General features: G+C 49.0%; 1 long non-coding RNA gene across 1 annotated transcript; it reads right to left on the bottom strand.

The window, feature by feature from the left end:
* Window positions 1-1,593: 1,593 nt before the first annotated feature.
* LOC143824918 (uncharacterized) lies at window positions 1,594-23,838 on the bottom strand. Its single transcript, XR_013226911.1, has 3 exons — window positions 23,816-23,838; window positions 23,440-23,505; window positions 1,594-1,895 (listed from the first exon to the last, which is right to left on the bottom strand). It is a non-coding gene; the product is annotated as an uncharacterized LOC143824918 (long non-coding RNA).
* Between the last annotated feature and the right edge of the window lie 1,275 nt (window positions 23,839-25,113).

The following is a 25,113-nucleotide window of genomic DNA, read 5'->3' as shown; positions in this document are numbered from 1 at the left end:
AAACCCCGCCTTCCGCAGGCTCCACCTCTAAAATCTCCAGGAAATTTTCCAACCAGCAACCCAAACCTGGGTATACACTGGAAGCTGCACAGCTTTTTAAAACCAACTGCGGAGGCGGCACAAGGAAACGACCTTGCCCTTCACAGGGCTGGCAGCTCGCTGCCTGTGCTATTTATTTATTTTTTCGGATCAGTTCGCCAACTTGGACGCCACAACGGTCTCCCATTCCGCCAGCCCTGGCAGAGAAATCCTTTTGGCCTCATCTGCCTCCCCCTTTGCCGCTTTCTCTATTTCCTCGCCCTCCTTCCAAAAAAGACCAATAAACCGAAAATGAAAAGCCCTTCTTCTCCATCCCCGCGTTTTGTTCAAGAGGTGCCTTTTGCTGCCCACTTCTAATCCAATAAGGAGTCCCCCGTGGGCCCGAGGAAGAGGAGGAGAGCCATTTTCCAATCACCCCCTTCCCTCGGGAGAGCCCTAATGGGCCGAACGCAGTAATTTCATTAGCTCCGGCTCTGAAGAGGCACCGCCAGCAGGTCTGCCTCGGAGCAGAACACCTGCTAGGCTGGCTCCATCCAAACTGCAGCAGGGAGCACGGCCAAGAGAGGTGCCAGGATGCAAAAGGAGAGATGCGCAGCAGGCAATGCTGACCGACCGGGGGGGGGGGTGCAGGCGGGGAGGGGAGAGAGGTGGGGGAGAGTAGGCCGTAAGGTCCTGAAACACAGCAACTTCTGCTCCGTTTTTGAAGTGACCAGTGGGATATCTGCCTTGGCATTTGTCTCACTATTGTTAAGCTAGGAATCAAAAGCTCTTTTTAGAGGGGGTGGAGGAAACACAATGACCAGGTTTTGGAAGGACCAAAACAAATGGAATTCTCTTTCCGTGTCAGAGAAAAAAACTCACCCAAGGCCATTCCTAACTCAGTTTGGTTAGGTGTATCCCAACTTCAGGATGCCAATAAGTGAGGTATGAAAGCAAACAGCCTCCAGGAGACCCCCTACCCCATCCCAGCCTTTCTCAACTTTTTAACTATTGAGAACCCCTGAAACATTCTTCAGGCTTCAGGAGACCCCAGAAGCGGCACGGTTGTGCAGAATACGGTTGGGAAGCATTGCTGTGGGCACACCCATGTGTGGACCCTCCTCTTCCCCCCCCCACCCCGGCTATTTGGACTGGGGGGTTGACATGGTCATATCATCCAATAGATGTTGAACAAATTTTAAAAATATAATTTAAAAAATTAACGCTCACCCATTCAGGAAACCGTTCCAGGACAGTCAAGAAACCCTAAAGTTCATGAAATCCTGTTTGAGAAAGCCTGGTCCGCACAGACACCGTTCAGATATAACCAAGATCAGTCCGTCTGGGGAAAATATGGCCTCTCTGGAAGGTGAACTCCATGGTATTATGCCCCACATAAGTCCCTCCCACCCCCAAATCCCAGCCTTCTCCAGTCCCCCCCCCAAAAAAAAACCTCTAGATATTTCCCATCCCAGAGTTGGCCGGCACTCCCCTATGTTTGATCAGGTCCCATGCCATGGTGGTGGTGAGCTCAGGTCTCCCACACACAGTGGATAATGTACTCTCAATGCACCTTAGAAGTAGGTTTCCCTGGTTCACGCAGGAAAATTCAGTTCCAAAAGTGATTATACAAGTTAAAGAGGAAAAAACATGCCTGTCTCAGACATTGAAATAAAATACATCTCTTGAAATCTTTGATACAGCTCATTGGAGTTCATGTACACCCACCTTTTTGTTATTTTAGCCAGTTTTCTAGCCTCCTTTTCATCATCTTTACTTCAAGAGAGATTTATCAGGAAGCTCTTGTTCCTCACTTGTGCTCCTGTGGTTGTTGTTTTCCTGATCTGTACTTGCCACAGGTACCGGATTCCAGTGATCTAAAGGGGAGAGGAAAGAAAGAAGAAAACAAGCCAGATTTGGTTCGTTCACAAAATCGTGCTAACCTGTGATAACATCACACTACCTCGTGATGATATAATGCCCAACTCTGCATATTAGAAGGGGGAAAATATCGGATTCAATGAGTGAATTCCATCGCCCCCATTGTGAATTTGAGAGACACCGTAAGAAAGAGACCCCATAGGTAAAACAAGATCTATCATTGCTACTTATTCTCTCCCTAGCTTCTTAATCCTTTATTTTTGTAATCATGTACTAATAAATATAGGATTAAGAAGCTTGGGAGAGACTAGGTAGCATTGATAGATCTTAACTATGGTCTCTCTTTCTTACGGTTTATTGCTCATTCTGTTGTCGCTCCTAAATATAATTATTGGCTGGCCAGTAAGCCCTGCCATTGATGCCAAAAACCTTCCGGGGAATTCTCTTTGAAGTAGACTTGTTATAGTTTGGCCGTTGAGACCAGATCTTCCAGTTTGCTCATCCAAGCCTCTGTTTCTAGCATCAATGCTTGTTTCCATCTTTGTGCTACTACTAACCTTGCCGCTGCTGTTGCATAGAAAAAGAATTCTCTTAGCTGTTTTGGCAGGCTGTCAGGCATAAAGCTCAATAGCACAAAGTTGGCATGTAATGGAAACTTATACTCTCCATTATATTCTGCATCACAAATCTGTATGCTTTTGGATTACTTTCAGCTCAGAAGCAAAACAAGGTGGAAATCAGCACAAAACCACTCTCAGAAAATCCAGGGAAACGCTGACTGAAAATCGAACTGAGCAAGGAAGGGAGGAAAAAGGCAAACCTGATGGACAAGCAGGGTGAAGGCAAGGAGAAATGCAGAACGAAAAAGCAATCCCAACAGACTTGCATGGTGAAAGTGAAGGGAAACACCCATGCATGATAGCTTTTTAATACTCTACTCATGGCTGGAGTGCCCAGTAGCCTCCCTCAACCCAGAAGTCCTATGGGGGCATTGTCCCACCCATGCAAAACCCCATAGCAACCTCTGAGCAATCTCTTTCCAGAATCCCGGGCTAGATGGACCATTTGCATTGGACCCAGCAGGGCCGTTTTGTCATTCCTAGTCTGCCCGGTCCGGCCACCCAGCTGGACGGTGCCTACCCGGTCACTCATGGCTCAGCTACAACCAGACAAGTCAAAATGCATTTGATAGGAAAGTTGAGCTGGTCCGCAACGGCTCCCCGCAGGAGAGCTAAAGTGCTGGTACAATTGGATTATCTCTTTAATGGCTTTTCAGTGTCTGCATCAGACTTTCCGGCTCAGCTCCAGAAGGGGAAGCTCAGACAGGAGGATGGCTTGGCAGGAATACAGGAGCCCGCTTTTCCTCTCTACGGGAAGCGTCCAGAGACGGCTGGTGGGAATCAGCAAAACCAAGAGCTAGACCTGGACCCTGGGTCCCACACACAATTAACAAGAACCTGTCAAGAACATGGCTCACGGGGGCCAGATCCATCTTGATTCTCAGCCCTGACCTAGAGATACTGGCTCCAAACTATGTCTCAGTTATAAACTTTACAGGGCAACCCTGGCCCAGTTGATCTGCCCCCACCTGCCCAACCTTAAAGGGGATGCTGGAGCTATTAAAGGCAAAGTTCCTTGAATAGATAGGGGGATATATATTTCATAACTGGGAGAAGAGATATGCATCCTCAACACAAACACACACACACAACCCCCTTGCGCCAATTGGCCAGGAGTGACATAACCTGCAGGGCGCTTTGCCCCCTCCCCACCAGCAGATGCAGGGACTGAATTATTGATCAGCTAACGAGCTTTTAGTGCCTCTTAATACAAACCCTCCCCCCAAATGCAGCCCCCCGCCTGTGCCATCGTTCTCCAGTGGGACCCAGAACCGACGGTCAATTATGCAGGACCCGTGTTCATCGGATCGGGTGGCAGAAGTGTCTCCCTTGATCGAGCAAAAAGCCTACCCGTCCACCCCCATCTGATTGTAAGCCGCTTTGAGCCTCTTTGGGTAGAGAAAAGCGGCATATAAGAACCAACTCTTGTTCTTCTTCTGAAAAAGGGAATGAAATCGGAGGGGCAGACGGGACGCTAACAATCAAGCAGGCGTGAAGGGGTGGAAGGCAATGATTTCTCTGGGAGTAAAGGGCTTCCTGGAGATACTTGACAGAAAGAGAAATGAGGAGCTGAATAGGCCCTAGTAATCCAGTGGCAAAGGATGCTCTGATTGATGCCAGCGTGCAAAAAGAATTGCACAGCGGGCTCCTCTCCCCGCTCCCCCCCCCCCCCCGGGGTATGCATTACTTCTTGAGACTTCATGCGTGCCACTTGCTAACAAAGGACTCACAACAGTGTCTGGGCTGCAGGAACTTTATGGATTATTAAGCACTGTGCCAATGATTCATCGCATTAAGGCTAGGGCAGACAAGTCCAGCTTGGGTAAGTCCTAGAGAAGGCAGGGTTTTGGAAAAGGAAGGAGCTGTGATGACGGATGATGTCACAGAGGCTGGTCTCCAGCATGGCCATTTCCTCTAAGGCAGGGAGGACAAGACTATGGCTCTCCAGATGGCCCACCTTTGCTCGACCCGGGCCAAGGCCTTTTCAGTCCTGGCCCCAACCTGGCGGAATGAGCTCCCGGAAGAGCTGAGGGCCCTGCCGGAGTTGTCAGCTTTCCGCAGGGCCAGCAAGTTGGAGCTCTTCCGCCAGGCGTATGGTTGAGGCCAGGGCAGAGTTCCGGCATTCCACCTGAGCATCCCCCCCCCCCACAACAAGGTCCAATTAGATCCCCGGAGAATATGGCTGCTTCGGTGGGGGTCCACGGAGGACCCTCCCTACCCCAAATCCTGCCCACCCCCAAAGTCTCCAGGTCTTTCCCAACCCAGAGCTGGCAACCCTAGGGGAGACACAGCCTGTTTGTGCTTACAACAAGCTGAACGGAGAGCACAGGCAGAGCTTTTGAAATCTGGCTGCAAAGATGGGGGGCAAAACACAACCACCTCAGGGGCATGAATCATCGCCAAGCTCCCAGACAGACGCCCGGGCCTCTCTTCCAGATTCTCTATTCTCTGCTCTGCAACTTTGCCCGTCCTGGAAGCCCACCATCCGTAATGAGAAGTGACGTTTAGACAGCCCAGCTAACAGGAAACGGCTGCTGCTGGGCTCCCAGTGACTCTCCCGGGCCGGCCTTTCCTGCAGCCGGTGCAATTTCCCTACATTAGCATCTATTAGCAAGAAGCTGTTCTCCAGGCAGAGCAGAGGGCTGGGGGTGCTGAGAGGCTGCTAAGCAAGGCGCTAGGCTTCTCAGGGCCTCTGTAGAGGACAGTCTTGAGTTTAGGGGTCACTTGCCAACCTCCAGGTGAGGACTGGAGATCTCCCGGAATTGCAACTGATCTCTGGGCCACAGAAATTGCTCATTCATTCATTCATTCCTCCTGGAGAAAACAGATCCCCTCCCTTAACCTCACTCCCCCAGGCTCCACGCCCGAATCTCCAGGTTTTACCAAACCCAAAGTTGGCAACCATAGCCAGGTCCAACAGTTTGAGATATTTCCCACATTTCCAATCGAACCACGCAGTTCCCTGCCACAAAACACAGCAAAGGCCACGCTCAGATTCGTGCGACATATTAAAATCACTGGCCCAGACCGGCAGAGGAGGAAGCTATTCGTCATGCTCCCAGAATGGAACCTCCATGTTCATAGGCAGTATATCTTTGTTTACCAGAAGAGTAGGTTTTTACACTCTCACTTGTCTCTCCTCTAAGGAGTCTCAAAGCGGCTTCCAATCCCCTTTCCTTTCCTCTCCCCTCAATGCATCTTGTGAGGTAGGTGGGGGTGGACAGCCAGCAGGCTTCATGGAGAAGAGGAGTGAGGAATCAAACTCGAGCTTAGAATCTGCTGCTTTTAAGCCACTCCACTCTGAGTGGAACATCATCCCACCTGGTTCCACAAGTTAATCCCCCCTTGAATAGCTATTCAGGGTCTGCCTGAGCCATTTCAAGACTGGAAAGAAATTCCTCCCCATCACAGTGAGTAAGTGACTTGATAAAGAATTTGCCTCCTCCACACATTGCAAAATGCAACTTGGCTAGCTGCCACGAGTCATTCGTAGCTACTGGCTCATATTATGCACCTGACGGTGTCTTGCAGGTTCTCCAATCCATGTCATGTTGCTTCCCCCACACCAATCCCTCATGTGTCCACCCACATGTACCACTTCTTACCCCAGAAAAGCTTTCTGCTCAGTCTTGCCTTGGCAAGCCAATATAGCCTTGATTCCTCATTTGTCTAATTGCTCCTAATGAGTCACAAAGTCCAGATCCCTTTCCCCACCAACGGCTCCTCCTGCTTCCTGAGGAGACAGCCAGGCTGCTGCCGAATGTAGGGGAGAAGGGTTTCCGAAAGAACCACAGTGTGCTTTCTTTGCTGGGTCTCCAGGTAAAGTCACTTATAATCATAGAACCATAGAATAATAGAGTTGGAAGGGACCTCATGGGTCATCTAGTCCAACCCCCTGCACTATGCAGGACGCTCACATCCCGAGCAGGGATCTGCTCCGATCGGAGCAGGGATCCACTATTACTGAGCGGGGATCTGCTCGATCAGTAATGACAATCTGGGTTTCCTTCCCAAAGCGGAAAAACATCAAACTGTGCTGGAATAACAAGCGCTGGGGATTGAGAGTCACATTCTCCATCCATCTGCTCCCCTGGCTGGCCCAGACTCTAAATAAATGGGAGGAGACCTAGGAATTTGCCCCATCCGGATCTCGTTCTGGCTCTTATCTTCTTCTAATAAAGAATTCTTGAACTTGTGGCTGTCCACATCAGCTTTTTCCTTTTCCAGTGTGTCTAGTGGCTGATGGGTCTTCTGTTTTTTGCTTTAGCCTCCAGGTGGGGCCTGGAGAACTCCTGGAATTGGAACAGAACTCCAGGCAACAAAGATAAAATCCCCTGGAGACAGTGACTGCTTTGGAGGATGGAGTGCGTGGCGTGAGATCCCACCCTCCCCAGTATCCACCCCCCCAAAATCTCCAAGCATTTCCCAAACCAGAGTTGGCAAACCTCCAGTGAAACGGTCTGAGAAGGCAGCTTCAGGACTGAATGGGGATTCGAACCCAGTCCCGGCCTACCAAGTATACCGTCCGGGCTGTTACTAAGCCAGGACGCTTTTAAAACCCTAGTCAGATCCTATGGATCATCTCCGCCTCTGCCGTGTCTTCTCCGACTGGCAGCAGCTTTAGAGTTGGCACCTGCTGCTCCAAAAAATGGGCAAACGACTCCCCTTGGGGGTGTTTTGGCTCAGGGAAATGGCACTGGATGCAAGGCAGGCGTCCCTCCCCCTCCTCCCGCGGCATTATCCAGAGCCAAATCTAGCTCCTGTGCCCTTTAAAAATTCCTCTTCCACAGCTGCTGCATGACTGTCGAGAAGGGAGTCGTGTCGGAGGCACCGGGACCTCACTGGCCAGAATTCATGATGTGTTGTTGGGCGGAGAGGCTTGGTAAAGCTTCCGCCAAGCCCTTCCTTTGTCCTGACAGAAGATCTAAAGCCTGACATAAAACCAGAAATCATTTGGGAGTTTCCTCTTCAGACAAAACCAGGGTTGCCAACTCTGGACGGGAAAAGGCGTGGAGATTCGGGGCATGGAACCAGGGGAGGGTGGCATTGGAGTCGGAGAGGGACCTCAGCAGGGTCTGGTACCATGCAGTCCACCTTCCAAAGGAGCCATTTTCTGATAGTGGTCATCTAGAGCAGGGGTAGTCAACCTGTGGTCCTCCAGATGTCCATGGACTACAATTCCCATGAGCCCCCTGCCAGCGTTTGCTGGCAGGGGGCTCATGGGAATTGTAGTCCATGGACATCTGGAGGACCACAGGTTGACTACCCCTGCTCTAGAGGCCATCTGTAATAGCAGTAGATCTCCAGGCTCCAGCTGGAGATTGGCAACCCTATTCAACACACACAGATAATAAATTTACGAACGTCTCAAGAAGAAAAAGAGTTGGTTGTTATACCCTGCTTTCCTCTACCTGAAGCAGCCTCAAAGTGGCTTACAATCTCTATTTTTTGTTCTGTCCACAACAGAAACCTGTGAGGCTGAGAGAGTTCTAAAAGAACTGTGACTGGTCCAAGGTCGCCCAGCAGGCTTCATGTGGAGGAGGATTGGGGGGTTGAACTGGTTCTTTAGATTAGAGCCTGCCACTCTACGAAGAATGGGTTGCTTTTTATACCCTGCTTTTTCTCTACTCAAAGGAATCTCAAAAAGGTTTACAATTGCCTCCCTTTCCTCTCCCTAATGTGGGGTAAAGGTGGGGCTAAGAGAGTTCTGAGAGAGTTCTGAGAGAACTGGGACTGGCCCAAGGTCACCAAACTGGCTTCATGTGAAGCAAATTTTAGCCACTTCACCCTACGGACTTTCCACGTTGACAGAGAAGATGCTCAAGAGGAATTCAACACCGTAGACTCCATCCTCCAAAAGCAGCCATTTTCTCTGGGAGAATTGATTTCTGTAGCCTGGAGCATAATTGTAATTCTGGGAGAACGCCAGGCCTGTGCTGGAGGGTTGGTTGCCCTATGCTCAAACAGCAGGGCTGAAACATTTCCTTACCAGAGAGGGAAGCCGCTCAGCTCAGCACATGCTCACAAGCCTTTCTCATTGGTTTGTTTCTTCGTTTGTTCAATGCAGAGGAAAGACAGTGGCCTGCACAAGAGCCAGAGGTTGTAAAGACACAAACATGGCCCAGATGCAGGGCAGAAGGGTCTGGTTTCCTTTTTCCGGATGAAAAGAGACAGTCGCCTGGTCACCATCTGCAGGCTGGCCAAGTCATTCCTGATTTCTTGCTGCTGTGATTACCCAGTGGCCATGACCATCTTGAGTACATCTTTGCGACTGCAAGCTGAGAGAGAGACAGAGAGAGAGAGACAGAGAGACTTTCTCCCTTTTGCCGTCCCATCTGCTTGCTCAGCTAATGGGACCACACACCACCCAATTAGCTCCCCCTGTCCAGAAAGGCAATCTGCCCCCATGCATTTTTAACAAGCTCATTAAAATTGCAGGAAGATTGTCACACTTTCAGGACAATATTTGGTGTTTCTCGTCTCTCTCTGCTGCTGGAGCCTCTTGGAAAGATTGCGGGGAGGGGAGCAAGCAACGGGAGGGGGGCAGGACACAAGCGGAGGGCAGAGATAGCTGCCAGAAATGAGCACCACTTCAGGTAAAGTGTGCTGAGATACTGAGAGTATACAAAGCTCACATACAGGTTCCGGAAAACCGTCATGCCCACGCTGAGCATGTGCACTAAGGGAGCCCCACGTGCTTTTGGGAAAACATGCCAGGGTAATATTCCCTAAAGTTAGCAGACGGCTCAAGGCCCTGGGCTCCACAGAGAGAGTGCAGGTAAGGGGAAAACAGCAAGCAGATACACTGAGACTTCTTTAGTCCTTTTCCGACTAAGATATATCAAGGAACTACATTTCCAGACAGTGCAGGAGAGAGAGAGTCCTAATCTATTTTATCTGTCCAGGATGGACACAACAGGCGTACTTAGGATATGGTGACATGCCAGGTCCTAGTCTGGCATGCCGGGTTCAATTCTACACTCCCTCACATGCAGCCAGCTGGGTGACCTTGGGCTCACCACAGCACTGATAAAGCTGTTCTGACTGAGCAGTGATAGCAGGGCTCTCTCAGTGTCACCCACCCCACAGGGTGTCTGTTGTGGGGAGAGGAAAGGGAAAGTGATTGTAAGCCACTTTGAACCTCCTTCGGGTAGAGAAAAGCGGCATATAAGAGTCAACTCTTCTTCTTCTTTAGTAATATCAGGGCTCTCTCAGCCTCACCTACCTCACAGGGTGTCTGTTGTGGGAAGAAGAAAGGGAAGGCGATTGTAAGCCACTTTGAGATTCCTTTGAGTAGAGAAAAGTGGCATAAAAGAACCAACTCTTCTTCTCCTTCCCTTCCCTGAACTCTGCCCTCCTCAAACTCCACCCCTCAACTCCCTAGGGATTTCCCAACCCAGAGAGCTGGCAACCCAATACCAAGCAAGAGCAACCATGGAGGAGGTTTAAAGTCAACGGAGGAGAAGGAAAATAAACCTGAGCCCAGCCAGGCGCTGAGCCTACGGTCTTCAGGTGCTAATGTCAAAGTCGTGTTTCGGCCGGGGGAGAAGACGCACTAATGGCTTTGGGTAACCGTGTGATGGAGGCGGAAACTGTGAACGACAAACAAAGGCGATGTGTTCTGGCAGGAACTGTGACGCTTGCCTCAGACAGTGCTGATCAAAAAGCGTCAGCTGGATCATAATTAGGGCACAAAAATGTCATCAAGTTGCCCCAGATGCTTTAAATAGCCTTCGTCTAGACCTTGAAGCCCCAAACACAATCATAATAAATGGAAGGGGCGGGGGAAGAAGACCAGGATGGGAAAGGGACAGCGTGGAAGATGCAGGGAGGCCAGGAAAGGACACGGCAAAGCCAAACTGTGAGCGAGACTCCATTTGCCTGGGGAACAATAGAAGATTCAGGTGGGTAGCCAGGTAGGTCTGAAGCAACAGGACAAAGTGTGAATTCAGGGGGAAGTTTAATACCAGCAAAGTTAAAACTTTCCTGTGCAGACGTACTTCTGAAGACGACATCCTGCACCTGGAGAAGTGTGTACAAAAGCACAAAATCTTTTCCCCAGAATTAAACTTTGCTGATCTTCAAGGGACCCCTGCATTCAAACTTTGTTTTATTGTTAAATAGTTAACCATCATTCAGACTTTGAAGAGCACTCAGGGCAGGTAGTTTGTGCAAGTGCGGTGTTTTTCCTGGCCATTTTGTAGAGCTGACGCAACCGTCAGGGGAAAAGTCAGCACTTGAGTTACAGCACGAAGTACAAAGCGTTCGGAGTGCGTTCGCTCACACAGGGACAGACTTACAGGAAACCGGATGGTGTCGTGGTTAAGAGTGGCAGCTTCACATCTGGCGAGCCGGGTTTGATTCCCTGCTCCTCCACATGCAGCCGGCTAGGTGGCCTTGGGCTTGTCGCAGCCCTGGTAGAGCTGTTCTCACAGAGCAGTCCTGTCAGAGCTCTCTCAGCCCCACCCACCTTTTCCGGGGTTTCTCGGTTCAGCTCTGCCTCCTGTCCCACCATGCCGATCTTGCTCTTTTCTGCTGCTCCAGACAGACGAACGCTCTATCTCGATCTACCCCGCAAGGCTGTTGTGTGGATGGCGCCCTCCACCAAGCTGATTGCCTGGCTGCAACCCCTGTGAATGGGTCATTCAACCACCAAAGAGGTCCCGACCTCCAGTTTGAGAGGGTGCCACAAAAGTGATTCACAAGAATCTCTCATCCTGTCAATCGCTCTAGAGTTGGGGTTCACAAGCTAATAGCTCTGAATATCCACAGTCCAAAAAGAAGAGACACGAAAGGGGCAAACATCTCCCCGCAGACCACACAAGCAAAAAAACCGAGCTCTGTTCTATTAGATTCAAACAGCTGAACAATGACTGCATTAGAGATGGTAAATGCAGCCAATTGACGCTTAATTACGGTACAAATTAATGTCCGGAAACTCGGAGTCTATTAGTACCTGGTGACTGACAGCGGAAGACCTCATTTAGCCTCCTCGTACTATTAGCAGCTGTCTAAAAAGAGAACAGAGCAGATAAGCAACTGTTCCAATTCCCACCCTTTGGCACAAGGCCAAAGATCACCCCAAAGCAAGGTCAAACATGGACCTCAAAGCCCAGCTGGTCCCCAAGTTCTGTTCATTGGTCATGTTTTGGGAAGCAAAACTCCCGCATCCTTCGGCTGGACCGGCCTTGAGAAGACAAATCCAGGTTCATAGAATGATAGACTTATGAAGTTGGAAGGGTCATCTAGTCCAACCCCAGGCAGAATTCACCGCCCAACCCCAAAGTGGTGTTTCGAATTTCCCTGGCCATGCCAGAAAGGGCCACAAGAGTCAAGCACCAACATGATCCCTTCTGCTCACAGAATCACAATCTGCCTAAGTTCACAGAATCAGCATTTCTGTCCGATGGATCTCTATCCTCTGCTTAAAAACTTCCCGGGAAGGAGAACCCACCACCTCCCGAGGAAGCCTGCTCCACTGAGGAACCGCTCTCACTGTCAGGAACTTCTTCCGGAGGTTTAGCTGAAAATTCTTTTGAATCAATACCATCCCTTTTGTTTCTGGTTCAACTCTCTGCAGGTTCAAAGAGTTGTTTGCTTGCACCCTTCAAAGGCATACCTTTTTACAGGGGAAGCCTGGTTTGCCCTTGACATGTTCAAGAGGGGCTTCTTCACAACAGCCCTCCAGATGTCATCTCCTCAGTCGCATCAAGGCACCCATCGGAATCAACCCATCGTCTTTCTAGCGCATTTGCACTCTGCGCTTCCTAAACAAATGATGCTTCCTTATGTTGAATCAGGCCATTAGACTAAGTCAGTACTTGTCTATGCTGGCAGCTGCTCACCAGAATCTCAGAGCACACAGAATCCTAGAGCTGGAAGGGGCCATGCTGGCCATTTAGTCCACCCCCTGCTCAATGCAAGATCAGCCTCAAGCATCCAGAATAAGTATCTGTCCACCTGCGGCTTGAAGATCTCAGAGCCATTCTTTTTGTTGGAAGATGCCAGGGAAAGAACCTGGGACCTTTTACATGAAGTTCTGTGGCAGAACACCTGACATACAACTTGTTGATAGATTGCTCTCCCTTCCCCCACAACTGCAGGGTGTGAAGCAGCAGGCAAGAAACTGTGGTGAGCATTTATGCGCATGCATTTAGAAGAAGAAGAGTTGGTTCTTAGATGCCACTTTTCCCTACCCGAAGGAGGCTCAAAGCGGCTTACAGTCGCCTTCCCTTTCCTCTCCCCACAACAGACACCCTGTGAGGTGGGTGAGGCTGAGAGAGCCCTGATATTCCTGCTTGATCAGAACAGCTTTATCAGTGCTGTGGTGAGCCCAAGGTCACCCAGCTGGTTGCATGTGGGGGAGCAGGGAATCAAACCCGGCTCACCAGATTAGAACTCGGCACTCCCAACCACTACACCAAGCTGGCTCACACACATGTACACTAGAAAATGGGAGACTTGATACCTAGAGATACTATGGAGGGAACATAGCCATGCAAAAAGATGACCATTAACATCATTTCCCAAAAAAGTAGTGATAAAGATGAAACAATTGCGGGGTTTTACCAAGGAGCATAAAACAGAGACAGTCCCTGATCAACCGGAGGAAGACGTATGCCCGAGTTCCCTTGTTCCAATATTGTATCCAAAAATAGAGAAAGGTGATTGCAGAGATCTTTTCCCCTCATTGCAGCGTTCTGATAAGGTTCTAATACACTGAGAAATTTCAAATCCTTCCCAAGAGCTGCTCCTTTTTTGTGTGGAACAGGCAGCTATCTCTGATCGACGCACCTGCAGAGAGAATCAACTGCATCAGACGCTGTTCAATTTTGGGTGGCCTTTAAAAAAAAAATACATTTTCTAGGGGTTTGGGTTTGCTTTTTTTTCCCCCTTCCCCTTTCCCCGCTCAAATTTCCTTCTAAAGATCCTGCTGCTCTAAGAAGTGCCCAATCTCATACAGCATCAAATAAGCCCAGAGGTGTGAGGTGCATAAGAAATCAGACTGAATGTTTCGAATGGCAGGAAGGGCAATATCAAGACAGTCATCTCTGTTGTAACAAGGAAGGTGGTTTTGGGGTGGACAATACAGTGTCTCTAACAGTGATTGGCCAGGCTGCCCTGATGTCACAGAGAGGCAGAAGGGGCTCTGTTGTGAGGCTACTGGCTGAGCTGCTCGTCCTACAAGGCTGTAAGAAGAGGCGTGGGAAGGAAAGAGCCCAGGGAAACAGTTAGCAAGAGCCTAGGAAGGCAGGGAGAGAAGGAGGCACTGGGACAATGCTAGGGACAACCGTTGACAAATTGGCCGTTCCCCTTCTCACCCCCTTCAGACCCCATCATTGGGCATATTGAGAGGGAAGAACATGTTGACATGACGTATGTGGTCATAACACCTGATAAATGTTTAACAATTTTTTTTTAAATATACAAATCTTTAACTTCAACCTATTTAAGAAACCCTTCCAGGGCCTTCACGAAACCCTGGTTGAGAAAGCCAGGTAGAGATGATGCTAACCGAGCTGTCCAGATGTTCAATGACCCCAAACAAATGCCTGGCAGATGAAACTCTGTCTTGCAGGCCCTGCAGATGTTCCATCAGGACCCTTAGCTCCTCCGGGAGCTCATTCCACCAGGTCGGGGCCAGGACCGAAAAGGCCCTGGCCCTGGTTGAGGCCAGATGTACTTCTTTTGAGGGGTCGAGGATTGCTATTGTATTAAAACTGGACGATCTTAGTGTCCTTTGGGGGCATAGTCAAGCAGTCCCACAAATACACTGGGCCCTGACTGTCGGTACCAACACCTTGAAATGAATCCAAAATCCAACCAGAAGCCAGTGCAGCTGCTTCAGAACAGCAGCAGAATTCCTAACAGGGACGCTTCTCGGGATATCTTCCAGCCCTAGCTGGAGGCTGGCAACCCTAATACCTCTCAAAAGGAAAAAAAATAGGAATGAAGATCTCACCAGGGACAGGGCCCAGAAAAACAGGGACTGCCCATGGTCAATGGAGCCAATGGCAGTGCGTAGAAGAGTCCCCAAGAAGCAAGACTCCAGCAGAAATGAACAGGAGGTACGTGCAGGAATCCTTTTCCAAGGGGCCGATGCATTATACAGCCCCTGCTCTTCCCGGAAAGACCACAGGCTCCAGCCAGAAACACTTCTGCATCCCCCAGCTTTTCGGGACCAAGTTTGTGGTCAGCTGCTGAGTAAGCCTGGTAGCGTCCTTAAGTAGTTCCCTCTCGCGGCCCACCCCTTACCGGCCTTAATGCATTTTGGCCCTCCCCTGGATGCAAGTCTTGTCCGGCTAGATGGGGTCAGCTCAATAAGAGCACGCAGCAATGGAGGGCAGCTACTGCCCCCTAGATTCCATTAGCAGCCAGGGAGGTGGGTGCCAGGACCTGCACAGAGCAGCAAAGTTCTCGTTAGCTCAAAGTAATTCTGGCCACTGCAATAGGGGTGCCAGCCCCAAGTGGGACTGGAGGATCCCCATGTTTTACAGCTCATCCCCAAGTGACAGAAATCAGTCCCCCTGGAGAAAATGCAAGCTTTGGAAGGGGGAGTCCATAACATTCTGCTCCCCTGAGGTCGTTCCCCAACTCAACATGGTGTAGTGGTTAAGAGCAGCGGTTTGATTCCCTGCTCTTCCGCATGCAGCCAGCTGGGTGACTTTGGACTCCCCACAGCACTGCTAAAGCTGTTCTGACCAAGCGGTCCTCTCAGAGCTCTCAGCCTCACCGACCTCATGGGGTGTCTGTTGTGAGGAGAGGAAATGGAAGGCGACTGTAAGCCGCTTGGAGACTCTTTCAGGTAGAGAAAAGTGGCATATAAGAACCAACTCTTCTTCTTCTTTAGTAATATTAGGGCTCTCTCAGCCTCACCTCCCTCACAGGGTGTCTGAGGTGAGGAGAGGAAATGAAAGGCAATTGTAAGCCGCTTGGAGACTTTTTCGGGTAGAGAAAAGTGGCATATAAGAACCAACTCTTCTTCTTCTTTAGTAATATTAGGGCTCTCTCAGCCTCACCTCCCTCACAGGGTGTCTGTTGTGGGGAGAGGAAAGGGAAGGCGAATGTAAGCTGCTTTGAGCCTCCTTCAGGTAGAGAAAAGTGGCATATAAAACCAACTCTTCTTCTTCTTTAGTAATCTCAGGGCTCTCTCAGCCTCACCTCCCTCACAGGGTGTCTGTTGTGGGGAGAGGAAAGGGTAGGCGACTGCATGCCACTTCCTTCAGGCAGTGAGAAGCAGGGCATAAAACCAACTCTTCTTCTTCTTCCTGTCCCACCCACTCCTGGTTCCGCCCTTAATTCTGGTTGAAACGCTCACACACACAATCAGGCTGCAACCTCTTCTTGTATATTCTACAGTCCCGCTTTTAAGAAATGCAGCATTGCTACGGTCTAAGTTGGAAGACGTGGAGATCAGGGACTCCCCGAGATGAGCTACGGGGCTGTCGTGACACAGCATGGAAAGAAACAAATGGATTCGGTTCATCGCCAAAGTCAAATATACAGGATGAGGATGCTAAATGCTTATCTGATTTTAATTCTGCCAGTTGCATCGTCGAGATCGGGACCGGAGTTTGCAGCTGAAAGGAGATTAGAAAACATATAAAGAAAGGCACAGCGGTGTCGAAGTTGTGCCCCTGTGGTATATTTAATATATACATCAGCCACGGGACATCCTGCAAGTTAATAAAAAAGACCCAGCAGCCCCAACAGATGCAAAAACGACAGGTACAAAGATATACGAGGCAATAAACGTCAGCGGAGATAAGGCAGGGAGGGAGGGGGAGTTCTCTTTTTCAAAAAAGTTGCCGTGTTAACACATGCAAGGAAAACACACAGAATGATCCTGTACGCTCCATAAAAGGGGCACCGTAAAAGCCAGTTTGCGGTTTTAAAATGACCCCGCTGTGGAATGTGAAACAGCAAATTGTCAGCCAGCCGCCTATAAAGTGACACCGATATTTTCAAAAATTCAACAGGGTTTTCTGCAACTTGGCAAATCACCAATGACACCAAAGGCCTCTTGTCCTTTCTCTGGGCATTTCTTTGAAGGGGCATTTCCCAGAGTTCTTCAGGTCATCACAAAGCGTCAGAAGAGCTTTCTTCCATGACTTTTGAGACCTGGTGGCTACTGGCTGCTCTCGGACCTGAGCGAAGTGGGGGAGGAATAAACCTGGTTAGAATTATTGACCTTGGCTCAAATCTGTCAATCCTGGCCAAGGATACGAGTTGCCTAAAACACGCTACACTGGAAAACCTTTTTATGATTCTCTTAAATTTTAGTTGCAGCGTAAACACATAGTCATAGGGGAATTCTTGTTCAGCAAAAACCTGTGCAAATAATAGAGGGTTACACAGGGCTTTATAGGTCCCCATCATGTCTGAAGGCTTAGAGGCCTGAACCAATGCAATAATGCCACTCCTTCATTCCATCTCCAGGACCACTCCAAGGTCTCCAGGCCAGCCCTGGAGCGTCTGACCTAGCATGGGATCGGCATTGATCGCTTCAAACCTATGCAAAGAGAGCAAACATTCTCAGCAACTCTTGCGCCTGCTTGCATGAGATCTCCCCCCATCAAAGATGCGACGTTACAGAGACGCAGAATCTTAGTCAAAACATCATAGCGTCGCATATCTGGAAGGCACTCCTTAAACCAGGGGTAGTCAAACTGCGGCCGTCCAGATGTCCATGGATTACAACTCCCATGCTGGCAGGGTCTCATGGGAATTGTAGTCCATGGACATCTGGAGGGCCGCAGTTTGACTACCCCTGCCTTAAACCATTTCATCATAGTGAGATCTGCATTTCCTAATGCAGAAAGCGATCAGACCAAAGCCGATTTTCAATAACTGTATGTTCAATTAGAAGGCGTACACGTACGAGTTTATTTATGTGGCCATAGACCAGAATGCAGATGAGAAGGTTGTAATTACTTCCTTAAACATCACTGCATCAGGGCCTCTTCTGATCATGAAGTTCACAGGACATGCCAGCTCTGTGAGTTCGAGAGAACCTCCTCGGAAGAGGAACCCATTACGGAATCCTCAGCACGTTCTTGGTCCAAGGCAACTTTATTGCAGTGGAGACCAAACGGTGGCTTTTCCAGATGTCCGAGGACTACAATTCCCATGAGCCCCTGCTGGCATCATCCTGGCAGGGGCTCACGGGAAGGGTAGTCTATGGGCATCTGGGAGGGCCACCATTTGGCCACCCCTGCCATGGACTAAACGCATTTCAACCCAGAGAGTCTTCACCAGCGGCTAAATAAACTCTGTGCACACGTACAGTACAGTAATAAGGCCTAGCTGGTGGCATAAGAGTAATTGAACATGAAGCTCCCAGTTCGTGAGAATAAATCCAGAAGCAGAGCTCATGATCAAAAATCAAAGAGGTCAAGAACCACCATTCTGCCCAGGGCCAAGGTTCAATCCTGAGTGTGCCTCGTATGTAAGCCAAAAGACTTGCGCTCCCCTGCCGTTCAGCAGACAAGCCCGTGGCCCTGTAAGTGAGTCTGAATTTGAACAGCTCCCTGTCTTGTGTTTACTTGCCAAGACAAATGGACGGGATTCAGTGCAAGAGAAAGAAGACTCTGGATAACCTCACGTCCTCCTCCTGTGTGATTTATACCTCCCGTTCTTTCTCACTTGCTGGCAGGTAATCTCCTCTAGCAGTTGGGAAGGGGAAGGGAAGAGAAGGTGAGCCGTGGAGGAGAGAGGGAGGATCAGAGTGAAAGACTAGGGGGAGAATGCCTGGGCCGTATACAAATTAGGGCTTGCTTTGCCCAAAATTCACAGTGGGCATAACGGGGTAGCCCAGCTTTGAATATCTGAATGGTTATATTAGTGGAGCAGCAGCTAGATCAGATGCCACGTTAGCCAGAGTTTAAGCATATGGCTCTTTTGCTTTGCCAAGACCCTGAAGGAAGAGGAAGAGGAGGAAGAAGGAGGAGGAGGAGCTGGGGTCTTGTACTTTGATTTTTACTACCTGCAGGAGTCTCAAATTGGCTTACAGTCGCCTTCCCTTCCACGCCCTGCAACAGACACCCTGTGAGATAGGTGAGATTGAGAGAGCTCTGAAAGAACTGTGACTGGCCCAAGGTCAAATGGGATTTGACGCGAAAAATAAATGCATAAAAAATAACCATTAGTGAGGCTACTGACGCTGACCAATAGGTGGCCACTGCACTATCACAGTTATATCAAGCAATTAATTCTAGGTAGAATACCAAAGTTTAACACTATTAAATGAAGAATTTCCACACAACCCTCACTGGGGAGAGGCTGTTGTTCACTGGAAGAACCTCTCCTTGGCAGTCAGAAGGCCCCTGCTTCTGTCCCTGACATCTCCAGGTAGAGGAGGAGGAGGAGGAGGTGGAGGAGGAGGAGGAGAAAAGTTGGCTCTTATCTGCCGCTTTTCTCTACATGAAGGAGTCTCAAAGTGGCTTACAGTTGCCTTCCCTTTCCTCTCCTCACAACAGACACCCTGTGAGGTGGGTGAAGCTGAGAGAGCCCTGATATCACTGAAGAAGAAGGTTGTTTTTTATCTGCCGCTTTTCTCTACATGAAGGAGTCTCAAAGCGGCTTACAGTCGCCTTCCCTTTCCTCTCCCCACAACAGACTCTCAGTGAGGGAGGTGAGGCTGAGAGAGCCCTGATATTCCTGCTCGGTCAGAACAGCTTTATCAGCGCTGTGGGGAGCCCAGGTCACCCCGCTGGCTGCATTTGGGGGAGCGCAGACTCAAAGCCGGCTTGACAGATTAGAAGTCCACACTCCTAACCACTACACCAAACTGTCCTGAGACCCTGAAGAGCAGGGTGGTCCAGGGATCTGGTTCCATATAGGGCAGCTTTGAAATCTGAGAAAGGATCCCTTTCTTTCCAAGGCAGAGCCCCTCCACGCAGAGGTGCATCTTTCAGAGAAAGTGCCCAGATCCCACACAGCTCCTGATCACCTGCTTTGGGCTCCCAAAAAGTTTCTCTGGAATGGATGTTTTAACAATCAGCAAACATTCGACAGTCGCTCTCCGTTCAGTGGGACAAAACGAGGGCCGGTCATCTCTGTCGCGCCCAAGTGTTTTTCGACGTGAATAAATTATAACTGGGGCTGATTAAAGAGCACTCGCCAAGGAAGCGTTCCCTGACAAGCGCCCGAACGCTGAGTGCTCCTGAGCTTCTCCCTTTAATGCATTCAATAAAAGTTTATTAAGATATTAAGTGCTTATTAAATGGAAAAGCACTTCAGAGCGTAATGGAAGGAGCCTCCGGCAGAAAGGTGCGGGCCTCGCAGGCAGCAGGAGGCACTGAAAGCAAACTTGGCACGGAGAACAGCCTCTTGCAGGACTGGGGGCGGGGTGGGAAGGAGGGCCCCTCTTGCTGCCTCCAGAGTAAACAGAGCTGCCTACAAGCTACAGCTCAAATGCCAAAGAGCCAAGGAAGAGAGAGGTCCTTCTAGAACAGGGGTAGTCAAACTGCGGCCCTCCAGATGTCCATGGACTACAATTCCCAGGAGCCCCTGCCAGCATTCACTGGCAGGGGGCTCCTGGGAATTGTAGTCCATGGACCTCTGGAGGGCTGCAGTTTGACTACCCCTGCTCAATGCCATACTTCCCCCACCCGCAATGCGGGTAAGAAATGAACCGCCTTGCAGGGTTGTCGGAAAGCAATCGCTCTGAGCAGTCTTCACTGGCAGTCTTCAAGCAAAGGTTGGATACACACTTTTCTTGGATGCTTTAGGATGCTTAGGGCTGATCCTGCGTTGAGCAGGGGGTTGGACTAGATGGCCTGTATGGCCCCTTCCAACTCTATGATTCTATGATTCTATGGCCTGTATGGCCCCTTCCAACTCTATGATTCTATGATTCTATGAGCATCTGGGACTCTCACATGTCAATGGCAATCGTCATCTTACCCTCTGGCTCCAGTTGCTCTGAAAGCAATCAGCCGAGATCTTTGCTCTCCCCGGCCAAAGACCGAAACCCCGGGAGTAACACCAGAGACGAGTCCTGCGGAAGGTCACAGAGACGGCGCTGAGCTCATTGGGCTCCGAAAACCCTTTGGAGGATTCTCCTCGGCAGAGATCAGTTACCAACGAGCGCTGGCCAGGCCAAGGTGCAATCCGAGCCACTGAGAACCAGCAATCCTGCCCGAAAGCCAGAGACTCAAAGCTCCTGTGGCGCATTAGGAAAATTAAATAATTCATTGCTGGGAAACCCTGGCGGGGAATCAAATGTGGGGAAACAGGATCGAGGCAGGCAGTCGATTTCTCCCAGCAACCCGTTGCAGAGGGTCAGACCCCCCGGCTCTTGTGCTTTGGAAGGCGAGGCGAGGCCGAGCAGGGGAGCCAGAAACCGAGGAAATCTGCACGGCTCAAGGTCAAACCTCCTGTTTTTTCAGCCCAACAAGACGGGTCTGGGTCGGAGGATGGAGCACTTGCTTGGCGTGCAGAAAGGCCCCAAGTTCAATCCCTGGCATTCTTTCTCTGCTTGAAAGGAGGGCGAGCCTCTCCCCTGTCAGAGTAGCTAGGAGGAGTGCCAACTTCCAGGAAGGGCCTGGAGATGTCCCAGCATTACGTGATTATATTGACTTATCCACGAGCCTAGTACCCAGCCCCTAGGGTTATCACTGGTAGCTCACCAGCTCCAGATTATGAAATTCTGGGAGATTTTGGTGGTATTGCCTGGGGAGGACAAGGCCCTCAAGCAGGGTATAAAACCATAGAATCTGCCTTACACCATAGAATCAGACCATAGAATCTGCCATTTCCTCCAGAGAAACTGATCCCGATAGCCTGGAGATTAGTTGTAATTCTATGAGATCTCTAGCCACCTCCCTATGGATTTGTCTCCCCCCCCCCACCCCTGGCTGCACGTGCTTTATTGGGGAAAGTTACACCCAAGATGAAGCGGGCTATAACAAAACTGCATTAGAACCATAGAGTTGGAAGGGGCCTCCTGGGTCATCTAGTCCAACCCCTACCCTATGCCAGACATTCACAGCCCTATCGCTCATCCACTATAACCATTATAGGAGTTGTTACTGTTTACTTCCTTGCTTTTAGCCACAGGGGCTGGGGATTGTGGGTGGCACACCTGCTTTACTTCCCACATTCAATCTCACCCATTCAAAAGGATATTGTGTCTTAGGGAAATCCTCTTTTTCCCTGGACTTTCTGCCTCAAGGGACGTTTCCTATGGAACTCCTTGACATGGGAAATACTTCTGGCCTCTTTGTACGTTTTTTTTAAAGGGAAGTTCAAGCACATCTCATTTTGGGAGGCCTTTCCTTGTGGTTTTAGTCCTGCCGAGGTGTTCTCCTGGAATGGACCCTGGGTTTTTAATTCCGCCTTGTAGATTTAGATTAAGGCTGACACCTGATTAAAGCCATCTTTACTGATTAACGGCATGAGCTTTAATCAACTGATACAAGCTGCACAGAATTGTTATGAAGGGAGGGAGGGAAAGAATCCCCTTTCTTTTCAAAGTATAATCATAGACATCAGCTCTTGATCCTGCATGCTGTCCAACATGGGGAAATGGCCTTTACAAGAAGAATCTCTCAGACTCTTCCTGCAGCCACGAAAACATTGTATTTATTTATTTATTGCATTTTGATACCGCCCTCCCTTGTACCTCAAACAGACAGACATCTTTTCAAATATAATTTTCATATGCATTTGATATGTTTTATTCTACTGTAAACCACCCTGAGTCTCCCAAGATAGGGAAAGGAGGAAGAAGAACTGCTTTTTTATAACCCGCTTTTCACTCCCTGAAGAAGACCCAGAGCACCTTATAAGCCCCTTTCCCTTCCTTTCCCCAAAGTGGCATACAAACCCCTTTTCCCTTCCTCTCCCCACAACATAAACCCTGTGAGGGAGGTGAAGCTGTAGAAGAGAACAGCTCTGGAAGAATAGGTCTAGGAGAGCTGTGACTGGCCCAAGGTCACCAAGCTGGCTGCAAGCAGGAAAAGAGTGGGAAAACAAACCTGGTTCTCCATATTAGAGTCTACCAATCTTTAACCACTACATGCTGGCTCATGAACAAATTAACAGTTTTTAAGAGAACTGCAGCTCATACTGCAGAGGGTGAGCTCCCCCCTCACTGGCAGATTTCAAGCAGCGGCTGCAAAGATACTTATCTTGATGCCTAGGCTGATCCTGTATTGAGCAGGGGGTTGGACTAGATGGCCTGTCTGGCCCCTTCCAATTCTATGGTTCTGTGACTTATAGAGAAACAGCTATTACCCTGTATGTGTATTTAAAAAAAAAACCCTCAATTTATTTAGCGCAGCCTTTTTTTACCATTGAGAAACCCCTGACACATTCAATATTTATTTACGGTCATTCAGACCAAAATTAAAATACAAGCAATTAAAAACTAAGACAATTTAAAAAAGAGAAAAAACAGTAATAGTACTATAAAAATTTTAAAAGATCTGACAACATAAAAACTTTAAGATGTCACATTCAATATTTAAAACATAGTTTAAGTTGCCAGTGACAAACGGCTCTTTGTGCTTTTGAAATTAGATCAGAGATAAATTTTCTGATCCACATACATAGTACGCAATTTCATGGCGGCAGTGCAAAATTTAGCTGTGCAGAGAGTTTTTCAGTCTTTGAGGAACCTCAAAAGTGGCGCAATCATGCAGAATATGGTTAGGAAGCAGAGCTGGGGACATGCCCACCTAGAGCCCCTCCCCTTCCCATCCCCTCCAGGCCCATCATTGGCCAGTTTGGGAGGGACAGTGTCACCTGGTAAAGGTTTAACAATTTTCCAATATATAAAAAATTAATTAACTCCCACCCATTCAGGAAACCCGCCCAGGGCCATCAAGAAGCCCTGGGGGTTCACAAAACCTTGGTTGAGAAAGCCTGATGTAGCCCATTAAATACTGCCGTTTTCATTCATTGTTTTAATTACCGTCTGACAAATCCGTCATTGGTGATTCTGTTTCATTGTTCCGAGACACTCCAGGGAGCCAATTTCCTAGAATAAAAACACAGTAGAAGTGTACATGAACTCTAGAAATGAAAACATTTCAGGGGGGGAATTGCAGGAGGAAAACGGTGGCGGATCAGGGCCACCAGCTCAACATCCCAATATAAGGGAACTGAACAACCAGTCCTTGTTCTCCTGTTCTCACGGCCACCCTGCCAGTACAGAGTCCCTTCTTGAACACACTCTGACCCCTCGCACATATTCTAGGTCACTGGCTTGCCACTGGAGCCTCCGGATATAAAGCACAGACTGAATCAAAACCCACTCACCGATACGTCTCGTAAAAGTTCCTGCTTACCTTTTTCTTGCAGAGAGGAGAAAGGCCACAGCTGTTTCTTATTCAGAAGTGCCAGCTCACGCCGAAATAGAGTATGATGTTCGACTTGCAGTTCAGGAACCCGAGATGAGAAAGCCTTCCTTGCTTTTTTCTACATTGGCGAAAATGAAAAGACAAATGGTAGCTAAAAAAAAATCAAGAAATTAGATCTCCAGTCTTCATGCATCACACTCTTCCCCGGTCCTCTTTCCTCTGCCCCCTTCTGTGATTCTTCATCTGCCTTTTCCTCAAATTCAAACCTTCAGTCAATTGTGCCAGTTAGATATCTCATGCCACAAATGTCTGTGCCACAGAGGGCACCCATGTCTCGGGCTGTTTTATCACATGGATCCGAGATTCTTATCACAGTGATCCAAGTTTCTTAGAAGCAGTTCCCCCCCCCCTCCCACGCACCCCTGCATGTCAAAGGCACAAATCCCTTTGGTGGAAAAGAAATGAAGATTACCAATTTATCACAGGATGATAATTCACTGCTCTACTACTGCCCCCCTCTCAAACTCTTCCCCAAAATAATTCTCTGCAACCTTTGATGGCAGAAGCAGGGACCAAGATCATCAAAGGTTATGAAAAATTATTTGTTGGAATGCTCCACCTGATGAGATTGGAGCCCTGCGGGGCTTAGGGCAGTTTCTACAGGGCCTGCAAAACAGAATTGCTCCACCGGGCCTATGGCTGAGGTCACAATTGAAATTCTGACCACCCTGCTCAAAACATCAGCCAAATGACTGCAAACTCTTTCATACTGCAAACTTATGCCTACACTGCCCTTTCCACCAGAGGACAGATGAGAGGACAGCTTTGAAATGAGTTGGCTTTAATGTGCATTTGAATGTTAATGAATATTCTATTATTTATTGTTACTATAAGGTGTCGTTACCCTCACCCTGAGCCTCCAGGGAAAGGTGGATTATGAATTCATTTTTATTTTTTACTATTCAACATTGCCTGGGCATTCCTTGTATATGGGAATATGAAGTGAAAACTTGCTGGACTGAGTCCGCCTTCGGCAGCCTAAGAATCTACAGAAGCAGTCGACAACCGACAGCTGTCAGGCAGCGACGGACGGCGTTCGACAAGATCAGACATGTAGCGACCAAGACTAGACAGCATCTGACAGCCGGCGTGTAGAAGACATCGAGATCTGATCACCTCTGGTAGAGGAATTCCAACAGAACTTCCACTTGGCCAATCTAAAGAATGGAATTTTGAGAAATGCATTTGGAGTTCTACAGAAAGCAGGGGAATGACCTTGGGTGGGT

Source organism: Paroedura picta, chromosome 15 (assembly GCF_049243985.1).
Source record: "Paroedura picta isolate Pp20150507F chromosome 15, Ppicta_v3.0, whole genome shotgun sequence".
NCBI lineage: Eukaryota > Metazoa > Chordata > Lepidosauria > Squamata > Gekkonidae > Paroedura > Paroedura picta.
The sequence above is the reverse complement of the archived record's forward strand: the minus strand, read 5'-3'. Positions and strand labels throughout refer to the sequence as shown.